This window comes from Lithobates pipiens, unplaced genomic scaffold (genome assembly GCF_037356315.1).
Source record: "Lithobates pipiens isolate NorthernLeopardFrog02 unplaced genomic scaffold, aLitPip1_a1.2 Scaffold_18, whole genome shotgun sequence".
Classification (NCBI taxonomy): Eukaryota; Metazoa; Chordata; class Amphibia; order Anura; family Ranidae; genus Lithobates; species Lithobates pipiens.
In genome coordinates, this window is record NW_027507758.1 from 522,838,017 (window position 1) to 522,848,167 (window position 10,151).

Consider the following 10,151-nt stretch of genomic DNA (forward strand, 5'->3'; position numbering starts at 1 on the left):
CATACTATAGACACCCCCAGGCACGATATTTAAATGAATATTTCACTTTTTTTTTCACTTTAATCGTCATTAAAATCAGTGCTCCCACCAAAACGGCCATTTTTAAAAACATTTTAGGCACTGACCCATGTCCCCTGGGGCAGGAGCCAGGTCCCCAAACCCTTTTTAGGACAGTATCTTGCATATGAGCCATTAAAATTAGCACTCTTTATTGTGAACGTTCAAGTCCCATAGACTTCAATGGGGTTCTAACGTTCATACGAATTTGCAGCTTTCTTGAAGTAAAACCAAAGGAACTAGACTAACAACTGAGTTTCTCCATAGTGTGGAGGGTGGGTGGCAAGGGTTTTACCCCCCAGTCTGATGTTGTTTTGTTTTTTTGTTTTTAGTGTCCTAGGTGGCAGATGGCACTATACTCAGTATGATCTAAAGAATCTGTGTCCCCCAATGAACAAAAGGGAAAATGGTGTCATACTGTTATAAATTAAGCATGCAGTATGAAAGTTCCAATGACTGCAGAAATAAATACATTTTAAAGGTGGTTTGTGGCCTTTATAGCTATAAAACATTTTTGCTGGATTTCTCAAATAATTCTGAGAGGCAGGTCATATTTTTAAGAAGCAATATGTATGTGGGCAGGACCTACCGTGCCCTTGCACATGGGGGTATCTCTTCTCAAGTATGCGCTTATCGATACTCGGGACCAGGTGGGGGCCCCGTTCATGTGAAAGTTAACGTTCAAGCTGAATCCTGGCTTAGAGATGAGCTGTAAACCATGTGCAGCAGTGTAATGTACAGATTCTCTCTCTTCACTCCCTTGCTCAATGTATGTAGTATTTGGGAGGGATTTTTTTGAGCCCAGGCCCTCTCCACCGGTCCAGTGTACCTTTCCCAGCGGGGTTCCGCTGTGCACTTGCACAGACCTAATGCATGCATTTGATTATCTCTTTCCACACTTCCATACCATGCCACTAGGTACATGGGGTCTCCATACTGCGGGTTCGGTCCCGGTTGCTTCTGGGGAACCAATCAGTACATCAACCCTCTCGCTACTGGAGGACTTGTCATCTACGCCAGGTACCACACTTTGTTGACTGGCTGCTATATATCCCCACCAGTTTATGGTTACCCCTGACAGCTACTCTCTTCCTCCGACTTTTCTGCTCAGTTGATTCTTTTGTGTTGGCCTTCCTCTTCCACCCTGTGTGTGTGCTTTACAGACACTGATTCTTCTGATATTCCATGTACCACCGCGTATCCCGTTAAATAACTTCAGACCAGGCTTAGAGTACAGTTAAAATGCTTTACTGAAGCAAAAATCACAGTCACATAAATAACATTCAGGTATTTCTCCCAACTAACTACCTTGGGCTGCCCTTTGCAGATAGAGATCCAAATTAGGCAAAGTACTTGCAGGTCAGTCCCATTAGGGTGGTAGTCAAGCGTTGCTCCAGGCTAAATCTTCCCCGCAAACTGGACCTTCTTGCTTCCCATTCGGTCCCGCTGGAGCCTCCAAGCCCGGACTTCACCATCTGTTATACTGACCGGGGTGGAGTGCAGAACTCAAAATGCCCGGGGAAAATGCATATCCCAAATTAATCCTTCCCCTACCTGGGCAGACTAAAACAAACTCAACATTTGTAGACACCTGCCTACATGTAGGCTGGCATTCATTACATTGTTTAGAAAATACTAACTGCCTGCCTGACATCAATACTATCCCTGATCCAGGCAGGACACACATGAATTGTCATGCTTGTTATGTATAGGTGACCAAGATAAAATTAAAGCTAGAGGAACAGCATGAGAGCCAGGCACCTACATTTTCAGAAGAAGGTACACAATGTCAGCCTACATATGGCCAACACAGGCTTCCTTTAAATGATGCTATACCTGTTTTATAGAATTAATTATTTGACATATTTCCTCTCAATAGCTCAGACTGATAACCTTTGAGAACGCCAATGTTCTCTAATCTCTCTTGTCTAGGTTTTATAATACTAGGAAAGCAGGAGTTGCTTTTTCCTGGAAAATGGGTATGGTCCTCATATCTAGAAGTCAAACAGAGGCAAGCCATAAAAGAAGATCAGATCTGCAACTGTGAAGCGCAATTAATATTAACTTTTCCCATCATCGAGAACACTTTATCAGGATAGCAACATGTTGTATAAACCCTGTGACGGATTCGCACGTACAGTCCTTGTGATAGTAAATTACGTTTTTTTGTATTGAGGACTGTGCTCTTTGTGCAGAGAAGGTGTAGAGACCAAAGTACACAAGTTGAGAAGTTACAACATCTGAAGCAGTGTAAAAAGTTCTGCTCCCAGAAACCAGTCACATTCTTCTATTGTGAAAAGCAACCTATGCACAAGCACAAACTGGCGCATGACCCAAATAGTTACAAAGCAGTCACTGATCTGATTTATTATGTACAATCAAACAATCACAGCAGTTAGTGAACACCTGCCCTCAAAGCCCATTCTAATGGGCTGAAAAATAATTGGATGATTTTAAGTCTAGGTTCACATCCATTTGGTTGCGGTCGATGCATTTTTACAGGCATATTTTGCGGTGCATTTTGCATTTTTAGACCTGGGTTTTTGATGCATTTTTGCATGCATTTTGCGTTTTTGTGTTTTTTTTTCCCTTTAAAAACACTATATACAGCTGGTTGCTAAAGAGCAGGCCAGAAAGCTGGCCGCGGCGTTCCTAACAACCGATGAGTCATCGGCTGTCAGCTCAATGTAGAAAAAGAATTGCTGGCTAAAAGATTTGGGTCTGGTATGGATTTGGAGGGGACTTCCAAACCAAGATAAAAAAAATGTTTTTGGGCCCCCCCCCGCCCCCTCAGTCCATACAAGACCCTTATCTGAGCATGCAGCCCGGCAGGTGAGGAAAGACAGGGGACAAGCGAGCAACCAGGCCGCAAGCCCTCAACATGGGGGGGGGATGCTTTGGAGAGGGGTGGCTCTGCCCTGGGCTGGGTTGTGGGTATCTGCAGTTGGGGGGCTTATCAGAATCTGGAAGCCCCCTTTAACAAGGGGGTTCCCAGATCCTGTCCCCTCTATGTGAATGAGTAGGGGCACATTGTACCCATGTTCATTCACCAAAAAAAGTCACAGAGAAAAAAAAACACAAAGACAGTTTTTGACAATTCCTTAATTAAAAATAAAAAAAATAATGTCCACCGATGTAGATCCAATGTCAGTCACACCGCCTGCCGCACCCAAAAAAAAAAAAAAGGAACGTCGCACTCATTGAAGGCTAACTGCCAACTGCCCACTCATCTGTTCTTAAACAGGGCCACCTGGTGACATCACCTGGTGGCCCCACCCTCTTGTGATAAGACCAACCCACAGCTTGCTCGTCCTCTCCTTTTCCTGACTTGCCGGGCTGCATGCTTGGATAAGGGTCTGGTATAGATTGAGGGGGGCCATGAATTTTTTATTTTTTTTGACGTGTGGGTCCCCTCCAAATCTATACCAAACCCCAAGGGCCTGGTATGGATTTGGGTGGGGCGGCCCATGCCACTTTTTTCTCAAATTGTTTAGCCAGCAATTTGTTTTTTACATTCAGCTGTCAGCGGGGAACCCTGCTGACAGCTTATGACTCATCAGTTGTTAAGGACGCGGTGGCCCCCTCCTTAGCAACTAGCTATATACAGTATCTCACAAAAGTGAGTACACCCCTCACATTTTTGTAAATATTTTATTATATTTTTTCATGTGACAACACTGAAGAAATTACACTTTGCTACAATGTAAAGTAGTGAGTGCAGAGCTTATATAACCATGTAAATTTGCTGGCAGCAAAAGTGAGTACACCCCTGACTGAAAATGTCCAAATTGGGCCCAATTAGCCATTTTCCCTCCTCGATGTCATGTGACTCGTTAGTGTTACAAGGTCTCAGGTGTGACTGGGGAGCAGGTGTGTTAAATTTGGTGGTGTCGCTCTCACTCTCTCATACTGGTCACTGGAAGTTCAACATGGTACCTCATGGAAAATAATTCTGAGGATCTGAAAAAAAGAATTGTTGCTCTACATAAAGATGACCTAGGCTATAAGAAGATTGCCAAGACCCTGAAACTGAGCTGCAGCACGGTGGCCAAGACCATACAGCGGTTTAACAGGACAGTTCCACTCAGAACAGGCCTTACCATAGTCGACCAAAAAGGTTAAGTGCGCGTGCTCAGCATCATATCCAGAAGTTGTCTTTGGGGAAATAGACGTATGAGTGCTGTCAGCATTGCTGCAGAAGTTGAAGGGGTGGGGGGTCAGCCTGTCAGTGCTCAGACCATACGCCGCACACTGCATTAAATTAGTCTGCATGACTGTTGTCCCAGAAGGAAGCCTCTTCTAAAGATGATGCACAAGAAAGCCTGCAAACAGTTTGCTGAAGACAAGCAGACTAAGGACATGGATTACTGGACCCTTATCCTGTGGTCTGATGAGACCAAGATAAACTTATTTGGCTCAGATGGTGTCAAGCATGTGTGGCGGCAATCAGATGAGGAGTACAAAGATAAGTGTGTCTTGCCTACAGTCAAGCATGGTGGTGGGAGTGTCATGGTCTGGGGCTGCATGAGTGCTGCTGGCACTGGGGAGCTACAGTTCATTGAGGGAACCATGAATGCCAACATTTACTGTGACATACTGAAGCAGAGCACGATCCCCTCCTTTCGGGGACTGGGCCGCAGGGCAGTATTCCAACATAGCGACCCCAAACACACCTCCAAGACGCCCACTGCCTTGCTGAGGGTAAAGGTGATGGACTGGCCAAGCATGTCTCCAGATCTAAACCCTATTGATCATCTGTGGGGCATCCTCAAACGGAAGGTGGAGGAGCGCAAGGTCTCTAACATCCACCAGCTCAGTGATGTCATCATGGAAAAGTGGAAGAGGACTTCAGTGACAACTTGTGAAGCTCTGGTGAACTCCATGCCCAAGAGGGATAAGGCAGTCATGGAAAGTAATGGTAGCCACACAAAATATTGACACTTTGGGCCCAATTTGGACATTTTCACTTAGGGGTGTACTCACGTTTGTTGCCAGTGGTTTAGACATTAATGGCTGTGTGTTGAGTTATTTTAAGGAGACAGCAAATTTACACTGTTATACAAGCTGTACACTCACTACTTTACATTGTAGCAAAGTGTAATTACTTTAGTGTTGTCACATGAAAAGATATAATAAAATATTTACAAAAATGTGAGAGGTGTACTCACTTGTATGAGATACTGTAGAGTATTTTTAAAGGGGGGGGGGGGGGATGCATCAAAAATGCAACACTTGCATTTCTGTTGCATCTCTATTGAAGTATATTATGACCCATAATGCACCAGCTGAAAAATGCATAGATGTAAACGTGTACATGACATTTATACAGTAATCAGTGGCTATTTTTAGCTTGGAAAACCTTGGTAAAGGTCAATAGTCCCAAAAATGTGTCAAAAGTGTCTGATCTGTCCGCCACAATGTTGCAGTCCCTCTAAAAATCTCAGATCGCCGCCACTACTAGTAAAAAAAAAAAAAAAACATAAAAATGCCATAAATCTATCCCCTATTTTGTAGACGCTATATCTTTTGCGCAAACGATTCAATTTATGCTTATTGGAATTTTTTTTTTTTACCAAAAATATGTAGCAGAATACATATTGGCCTAAATTTATCAAAAAAAATTGATTGTCGGTCTTTTTTTATTTATAGCGCAAAAAATGAAAACCGCTGAGGTTTACAACCAACAGAAAACTCTATTTGTGGGAAAAAAGGACACACATTTTATTTGGATACAGTGTCAGACAACTGCACAATTTTCAGTTGAAGTAACACAGTGCTGTATTGTACAAAATGGCCTGGTTAGGAAGGGGGGGGGGGGGGGTAAACCTTCAGGAGCTGAAGTGGTTTATACATACTGAGCTGCATAAATGTATGTCTTTTTAGGCGTTGTTCACACCTGAGCGATTTGAAGCTTCTCCAAAAGTGCTTAAGCACACAATGGAGTTGATTTACTAAAGGAAAATAGATTGTGCACTCTGCATGTGAAGTTGCTCCCGAACGTATTAAGGCGTCTTTCACACTTGAACGACTCCAAAGTTGGGCCAACTTTGGTGCAATCTTGGCTTTGACACATCTTAGATACAACGTTGGCTTTGATCAGTGATAATGAACAACTGTTACATTGTATAACATTCAGGTACGACTTTCATGAAACTTCTGAAGGTTAACATTGAAGTCTATGGCCATCAAGTTGCATGAAAGTCGTACCAAAGTAGTGCATGAACTACTTTGAAGTCGCTGCAACTATAGGTTGCACATACTGTATATGAATGGTTATCATTAACAAAAAATAGAGAACGACTTGTCATGCGACTTTGGTGTCCAAAGTTGCATGACAAGTTGCACAAGTGTGAATGGAGCCAAAATGGAGCGAAGCTTCTTCTTGCAAAGAATACCTAATCACATGCAAGCGGAAAAAAAGACAGCATTTTTGCATGCACATGATTGGATGATGGAAGTTAGCAGAGCTTCCCCTCATTTACTAACTTTTAGGGAAACCGCACTTGCAAAGTGCACAGTCTATTTGCCTTTACTAAATCAACCCCAATGATTTTAAGTATATGAATTGGTACCTGAGCATAGAGTAGCTTGAAGCCTGTCACCTAAAAAAGTACATGAAGTACTTTTGGGGGCTAGTTGTATATTTTGGCCCCAGTAAACTTCAGTGGGAGCGCCTGAAAAACACACAAAACGCACATTTTTGGGAACTTTCTATTGACTTAAAATAATAACAAAAAATGACCAATGATGCTCAGCCCGAGTGTGAATAGGACCCTCTATCTGCCCAGAGTTCAGTTTTAATTTATTATATGACCCATGTAAGAGTTGTATACAATCCCACATCTATTTTTTAAATGAACCACTTGCTTACTGGACACTTAAACCCCCTTCCTGCCCAGGCCAATTTTCAGCTTTCAGCACTGTCACTCTTTGAATGACAATTGCACGGTCATGCTACAGTGTACCCAAATTCAAATGTTATCATTTTCTTCATACAGATAGAGCTTTCTTTTAGTGGTGTTTAATTGTTGTTAGGGTTTATTTTTCTTTTTTGCTAAATAAAACAAAAAAAGACCAAATATTTTGAAAAAAAACAACAAAACGGTTTCATAGTTTGTTATAAAATTTTGAAAACCGGTAATTTTTCTCCTTCGTTGATGTGCGCTGATGAGGCTGCACTGATGGGCTGCACTGATGGGCACTGATAGTTGGCACTGATAGGTGGCACTGATGGGCACTGAGAAGTGGCACTGATGGGTGGCACTGATAAGCAGCACTGGTGGGCACTGATGATCACTGATGAGTGTCACTGGTAGGCGACACTCATAGGCAGTGATCTGTGGCACTGATTATGAGACCTTGATGGGTGGCACTGTGGGCACTGGTAGGTGGCACTGGTGGGTGGCTGACAGTGTGAGGGGGAAAAAATAATAGCAATTACCAAGCTTCTGTTTACATCATGTGATCAGCTGACAGCTGATCACATGGTAAGGGGCCGGGATCGACCCCTTACTCTGATCTGCGATCAGTTGAGTCTCATAGACTCGGTGATCACAGAGCGCGCTGCGCGTGACCCGCAGGAAAGCGCAGAGAACACTTGCTTGGGGGGACGTCCATGGACTCCCTCCCGGCAATTAAGGCCTGCGCTGTAGCCGTCTTTTGGCTATAGCGTGGGCGGCAAGTAGTTAAAGCAGAGCTTCACTCATTCTTCAACGTTATGTTAGCGACCGCCCCACACACATGTACTGTGGAAGGGCAGCCGCTCTGTGCCACATAACATACCTAGGATGTGATCTGACACTTGCCGGTCTGGGGCCCGCCGGCGACCCAAGACCACTGTGATTGGACACAGCGGGAGCCAATCTGCGGATCCGGCAGACCCGATGTCAGTCGGGACCAGTTGATCGTTCTGGAGATTAGCAGAATGGCGGTCTACCAATGTAAACAAGGCAGACTGCCGTTCTGTGAGAAGGGAAGGTAGAGATCTTGTGTTTCTGCTAAGCAGGAACACGGATCTCTGCCTTCCCACAGTAAATGCACCCACCCCGCACAGTTAGTAAGCACTGCCTAGGAACACACCTAACCCTTTGATCGCCCCTGATGTTAACCCCTCTCCAGCCAGTGTCATTAGTACAGTGACAGTGCATATTTTAAGCACTGATCACTGTATTAGTGTCACTGGTCCCCACAAAAATGACAACAATGTCACTTAGTGTCTGATTTATCTGCCGCAATGTCACAGACCCGCTATAAGTCGCTGGTCACCACCATTACCAGTAAAATAAATAAATAAATAAATAAAAATTCCATGAAAATATCTCAAACAATGCTGGACCTTTAGAGCTCCATGCGTGGAAGTGACATCATCGCAGCCCCAGCCATTCATACAGCCGGAGCCTGCGAACCCAGAAGGAAGACCAGGTGAGGGTGGCAATGCTGTGAAGCTGTGACCGTGCTGTGCTGGAGGGCTCCATGTTCAGATAAGTCTGTCATAATGTACTGATATGCGGTACTTACCAGCACATTATGACTTAAACCTGTGGGGGCGGGGGGCATTGTTTTTTATTTTTCTGGTGGGTTACCACCGCCAGAAAAAAGGAACTGGGGGCACAAACACTTGGGAGCAGGCCAGGTATTCATCACAGAAGAGACATGCTATGTCTCCTCTGCGATAAAATACATCTGCCTACCAACCTGCCTGGTCGCTGCCTGTTGTGGCATGTAAACTGAGATGTGTATGTGCGGGCAGCTTATATCCCCGGCACAGTCCCTGCATGTCTGGGTCACTGAATTCTGTGCCTGTGCAGGACTTACATCATCACACATCGGCCTATATGTGTACATGTAGGCTGGCATCCAGGAGAAGATGCTGGCTAGGGACACCTAACAGAGAGGAGGTAAGTAGGGTGACTTTTGCCTAGGTTAACAATTGTATGCTGCATGTTACTTGCACAGAAATTTCACCGCATTTCTGTGCACATCGCATGTGTTGTCTGTGCGGTGCGATGCGATTTGAGCCATACATTTTGTATGGCTCAAATCGCATCTGCACCTAAATGGTGCAGGGCCCTTTTTTCTGCACCTGAATCGCATCCATGCGATTCTGGCAATTGCACTGAGTTTTATGAGCTGTTTCTGAGTGTCGTTAACACAACATTGACGCCTGTTGCAGACTGCATGGACGCTGTTTGATTGCAATGCGGTGCGGGAAACACCTGCGTTTGCCGTACTGCATTGGGCCCCTTTCACACCTGACCGATCTGCAGTGACAGCTGCTGCAGCTTGTTTTGTGAGCTTTTTTTTAGCTTGTTTTTCTTGTTGAGCGTTTTTAGAGCGGCTCCATTAATTTGAATGGGCCTCCCTCCACTCCAAAAGAAGCTCATCTACCAAATCTTGGTATACGGTCGCAATTTTTGCTGCAATTATGGAGCATTTTGATGCTCAACAATCGCAGCAAAATTGCACCACATTTGTGGTGCCATTAAGAAATAATGGCATTGCAAATGTGTTCCGCTGCGATTCTGGAATGGCGGTAATTCTGCCTGCGATCCAGAGCGCTCAGGTTTTAATGGAGCCTTATGCCCGGAAAATGTGCAATTGGATGTCGGGAAATCCGATCGTGTGTGGGCTCCATCTGACTTTTTCCGTCAGAATTTCGGACAAAGTTTGAGCGCCGGATCTAAAATTTTCTGACAACAAAATCTGATTGTTTAAATTCCGATCGTATGTAGACAATTCTGACGCACAAAGTGCCACGCATGCTCTGAATAAAGTAAGAGGCCAAAGCTATTGGCTACTGGCCCTCTTTATAGTCCCGTCGTAGGTGGTTTACGCCACCTCGTTCTGAACGATCGGATTTTCCGACAACTTTGTGCGACCGTGTGTGTGCAACACAAGTTTGGGCCAAAATCTGTTGGAAACAATCCGTCGGGTTTTGTGGTCGGAATGTCGGACCGTGTGTACAGGGCATTAGTGTGAAGCAGGGCTTTGGTCTGCTTTCATGGCACGCACTGAAGCTAGAAGCTGATTGGTTACCACAGCCGATCCAGATGCCTGTTGTCTCAGTATATAGTATAATGGGTGTACACAGTACA